General features: G+C 47.4%; 1 non-coding gene across 1 annotated transcript; it reads left to right on the forward strand.

Annotated features, from left to right (window-relative positions):
- The first annotated feature begins 5,120 nt into the window (after positions 1–5,120).
- Positions 5,121–5,193, forward strand: TRNAM-CAU (transfer RNA methionine (anticodon CAU)). The gene has a single exon. It is a non-coding gene; the product is annotated as a tRNA-Met (tRNA).
- Positions 5,194–5,547: the final 354 nt, after the last annotated feature.

Raw genomic sequence — 5,547 nt, forward strand, 5'->3', positions numbered from 1 at the left:
TCTCTTACGATACCTGTCAGACCTAGTTTTTCATGAAGCAAGAGAGATGTGATTTGCCCAAACTTACAAAGCAGGATAGAGCACAAGCTGGGTTTGGATTCCAGCGCAGATCCTCGTGTCTGCACCCTATACAGCAGGATACACTAAATCTCAAGTCTGAAGTACAGAAAAGCCAGGCTTTCCCAACTGTTCTGTCTTCCAGAAGGCTGTTTTTTGGGTTTTGGGTTTGGTTTTTTTTTGTTAAAAAGCCAGTATGAATGGTGACTCCAAACCCTAGCCAATACTTACAGCATTTCCCTGGGGAAAAACTCCCACTTACCCCAAACCCCAGAGAGAACCGAGTTTCCATATTAGCTGCCTTGCAACAAAGTGAGTGTATAAACCATCCTTTCATTTCTCTGGTAAAACAGTGCTGAAAAGGCTTTTTACAGTGAATAGATGAAGCTATTCCTCTTCAGTGCTGCACCCTTGCACTTCAGTGTCTAGGGCTATTAGCTCAGCAGCTGTCAGCAGTATTAAATTCACCAGAAACATGGAGGGAAAACCCCCATAAAATAAAAGGAAGGACGCTCTGCTGAGAGTAACTTGCATTTAAGCCTGAATCAAAATACCTTCCCTCAGTTATTTGCTCATGAATTGTTCTTATTGATCTAGCTCAGCTAAAGATCAATGTGGGCTTTTTTTTTACCACAGTGTGCAGCCATTACCCAGCTACTACTTGGAGGTTTTCAGACAGAATCAGATTGCAGTGAATTGTTTGCAATGCCTTAAAATAACTCTTCTGAGGAGTTTTAATCTTAAATTTGTCTTAAGGTGGTGTCTACCCTATGAACAAATTCCCAAACTTCAAATTTCTCTGCGGAAGTCACTTTCTGAGTTAGGAGAACTCCAGTAAGACGTGATGAGAATGAAAAAATATCACTCTTTTGTGGGGATATAAAAGTGTAATTTGAGAAAAAGTGAAACTAAAGAAACCACTCACAGAACATTTTCCCTGTGTGGGTTTCCTCTGAAGTCTAATAACAGATGAGCCTGTCTAACACTGTCTCTCTCCTCTATCTGGCCACCTATTTCACAAGATTTTTGGAATATAACACTTTTGAGATTATTAGACAGATGCTTTTTTGGATGCTAAATCCAAACTAACACACAGACGTATGCAATGTCGTCACAAAAACCATCATTTTCTTAGAATCTTTGGCTAAAAACTCATTGCACTCCCCTTGCAAGAGGTATTGCCCAAGACATCATTGCCCTGTACTGTAACCCTGACATCAGTTACTGCTGTTTCTGCTGTTCCAGCAAACATTTCTTGGCTTCAGGATCAAATTTTAAACGGGAGCCATTTGTTTCACAAGGAAACACGGTAAATCAGTTGGCATAAGCAACAATAACTTATGTTTACGTGCTACCTTTCACTCAAAAAGATCCATAACCTCTTGGCAAGCAGTAACGACAGTGTGAGTGCAAGAGGCATAGCAGGGAAATTCTGGAATAATACAGCATGTAACAAAGTAATTAAAAATTTTTTAATACTCATAGGATTTAAGTGATTCCACACATATTCAAATATTAACCAAGTACTACGTAGCCTGTGGCTTTAGTAAACACCCTCCTTATTTACCTCGTGAGAAACTGAGGCATGCAGAGGTTCAGTGAGCTGCCTGCGATTACACAACCGTTGCTCAGCAGCTGACCCAGTAATAGCATCTCAAACACCTGACTGCCTGTCCCGTGATCTGTCCTGGACAGGATAATGCTTCTGCAAACGGAGCTGCCAGAGGTGTTGGGCACAATGAAATTGTTCTGGCTGGACCATGGCCACAGCTGAAAGAACAACAACTGCTTCTAGTAGAAGTTCTATACAGTCTTTGGTAACCCAAAGCATTCATGACTGTAGCTGATCATCAGATCGACTATTAACTTGCTGTAAGGATGGTATGTTGAAGAAAGACCATACCCTTTTTCATAAAGAGAGGGCACTGAGCTCAGCTCTAAAGCAGAAGGATGCAAAACACTTCCTGAGTCATCAGCAGCGTTCACAGTGCTCTGGATTTTCCCTGAAGAGCTCAGTCTGTCCGCTGATCAGTTTATCCTGCAAAATCTGGTGAGATCTATGTTCAGGCAGAAAGGAAGAAGGTGGGAGATACTAAAATCAGGATGAGAAGAGCTATTTTCCAGCTTAAAATAGCAGGGAAAGAATATCTGAGATGAAAATGGGTATGTCACAAAAAATGAAGCAAAATTATTTGGTCTTTCTATTGAAATATTCTCTCTTTGAAGTGTCCTGCCTCCAACAATGCTTATTACAAAGCAGAAATCGCACTGCAGGCTTCTGCCAAAAAACCATGCTGCAAATACTTTGTGTGGCAAACAGGGCTTGCAAAGAGGGATTGTTCATCTGTCTCGGCCTGCCTTGCCATACTTTCCTGTCCCTCTTGCCAAATGGAAAATAAATAATTCTCTCCTAGCTGTTCAGGTTATAATTGGCTGGATATGCCATCAGCTGGCTCATCCCTGCTCAGAGGCTGGGAAGGCGTAAACACTTCCAGGATTACAGAAAATGAGGACGCTAACTTTGGGACCAATCCAAAGCCCTTTAGAGTGAGCGTGAAGACTAATTGACAATAGTGAGAGCTGTATCAGCTCCTTAATTGCTGAAGGGAAATGAAACAATCAAATTTCCCCTTTCGGTACATCCTTTCTCAAGAGCCCTGTGGTAATGACTGCGAGCTGCCTGCCTGACACTGCAGGACTGGAAAGCTCTGGGCTATTACTCCGGTGACATTTGCACAGAAAGGTGCTCAGAGACTTGGTAGCAGCACAGGGGATGGGAGATGATCATAATGCACTTTTACTGTTCTCCCTATCGTCACAAACAAAGCTGGGAGATTTAGATAACGGATTCGGTAACATAGAGGAGAAAGTGCCAATTTTATAGGCTGATGACAGGGTGGTAGTGGCTGAAGTTGGAAGTTATATTCAGTTACAGGCAGCCCATTCCGCACCAGCTCTGTGCCTTCTGAGCAGTGCCCAGCCTCCAGACTTCTAACTATCGTGTGATGCTCCGCAAGAGCAGCACCGGAAACCTTGTCTGTCTGGGTCTTGAAACTTGGAGTGGAGACAATGATTGTTTCTGCTCTCTAATGTGATGAGAGATTGGGATTCCCCCACTCCGCTCCATGGGAAGGGGAAATGTGGTCACCCTGAGCACTGAGAGCCTGCAGGGCTTGTCGCGTTGCCTCTGACTTTGCTGGGCTTCGCTCCCTGCCAGGTGACATCAGTGCGTCACAGAGGTGGGCACTGCCTTTCAGCCAGACACACTTTTCCTCTTCTTCCTCTTAATCTGGAGGAAATGGGCACAGGGCGATGGAGCTCTGTGGGAATTGGCATGGATTTGTGATGGGCTGTCCTGCCTTCTGCTGGGTTGGATTGGAAAGGGGGTCAGTGGGCCAGGGGGAAGGTCTGATCGCTGAGGGATGGAGGAGGATGCAGTAGCTCAGCATCCATGGAGCCAAGGTGGTGGGATAAGGTTATAGGGGTCAGGAGGGTTAGGGAGAGAAGGCTGTAGGGTGATTAGGCACAGCAGGAGCATTCAGAGGAAAAGGAGAAAGAAGAAAATCCAGATAAAAATAGAAAATGCAAAAGAGGGGAAACCATGTGTGTGCTGTAGACTGCTGAGTTTCTGCTTGAGGCAATGTCACCAAGGGCATCCTTTGTTTCAGTCACACAAAAATCCTTGCCATCAGTACTTTTCCCGTCCTCTCCAAGAATCCATCAGTTCCTAAACAAACAGACGTGACAAGGCCTTCTAGAGCTGTGTCAGAAACTTTGAGTACCAGCTGAGCGTAAAGGAACACAGGGGAAAACCCATGCGATACAATACAGGTGGAAAACAGCTACAGACCTATTTCCAAATGGCTGGTGTTTGATTTAGGTGACACATTGTCCATGTGCCTTGGTTTAGATGCTTAGAGCAGCTTTTCTCAATTTAATCAGAATTGTGGGCACTAAACTCATCTGTCACCGAAGCCCCAAAGGATTGGCACGCAATTAAAAATGACATCCTCGTTCTGCACGCGGGCAGCATTGGAGGGAGGAATGCAGCTCTAAGAACCCTTGTGTTTACTCATCCTGTGGTTGTAGCAATTTTGTTGTCACAAGCCTTGCAGCGTGGACTCATCATCTAATTATCCTGAATGCATAGCCAGCCAGATCCTTGGAAATCAGAGTATTGTCCCCCTGACAACAAGAGCTGCCCACTAGACCCTTGGTAAAATCCTCAGGCTGTCCAACACAACCCAAACATCTCTTCTTGTCTGGTAGGACTGATCTCCAAAGGTCTGTTCCTCCTTCATCTTCTGCCAGTTGCTCGCTCTGCAGGCAAACAGCCGCCCTACAGTGATTCTTGTTTGGAGACTTTCTGCATCAAATGTCTGTTTTCCCCTTCTTCTTCCAATTTCGGTATCTGTAGCTTGATTGTCATGGTGACCGCTGCCTTGAGACCCTCCCCGAGGGTGAAGCCTCTTGATTAAGATTCAGGGTGGCACTTCTGTCGGCACCGCAGGGAATCCTCTTCTGCTGAGTACTTCAACGAATGCACGGAGTTCGTTCCACTGCAGAAATCCCAGTTGAACAGCGACTCTTTGCAGCGGACAGGCAAATGAGGTTTGCTTTAATTTTGTAATTACGTGGAAACAACTTGATTTCCTTGCGAGTGTGTTGTCAGTGCAGCCCTCTCGGTCCATTCCCGGACAGCGGAGCTGGATGAGGATGTTCAGGAACCCCGAAGGACTCTTTCAGGAATGCAGCTGTTTTCCAGAACAACATGGGAAAAAGGAACCATTTACCAAAAAACCCCAGCCAAGGTCTCTCTTGCAGAACAGCATGGGAAAGAGGAGCCATTTGCAAGAAATGTAAGGTCTGTCTTGCAGAAAAGCATGGGAAAAGAATGAATTTGGGGGGGGGGAAAACCCCTGAAACAGGTCCGTCCTGCAGGAAGGGAGCCGTTTGCAGAGCCGGGAGGTTTCTCGGGCAGCACCCGAGGGACAGCACCCAGCAGGGCGCGGAGTAAGGGGGGCCGGGAGAAGGGCGGCGGGCGGGAGCATCATCGTCGAGGAGCCTCGTTAGCGCAGTAGGTAGCGCGTCAGTCTCATAATCTGAAGGTCGTGAGTTCGATCCTCACACGGGGCAGCCGTGGTTTCCTCCTTTTCTGCCGGCAGACAAGGGGGTTCACCCTACTCGTCTATTTTTTTTACTCGATTTGAAGCAGGGACTTGCGGCGGGACCGGACCGGCGGGGCCGAGTCCCACCGGCCGGGAACGGGCTGCATGCAGGCAGTTACCGGCACGGGCACCCCTCCACCGGGTCCGCGCCAGGCGCTCGGTCCTCCGCCACGCTAGGGGGCGAACCTTCCGCTGATGGGAGGGGGGAGGGAATAACGGCGGGGAGGGGGAATGTCCGTTATTCGCGGAGGCGTGGCGAGACCGCAGGAGAGGCGCTGATTGGCGGCGCCGTGCGGTAGGCGGGCCCGGCGGCGCCGCGCGG

The sequence above is a fragment of the Grus americana genome, chromosome 13 (genome assembly GCF_028858705.1).
Source record: "Grus americana isolate bGruAme1 chromosome 13, bGruAme1.mat, whole genome shotgun sequence".
Classification (NCBI taxonomy): domain Eukaryota; kingdom Metazoa; phylum Chordata; class Aves; order Gruiformes; family Gruidae; genus Grus; species Grus americana.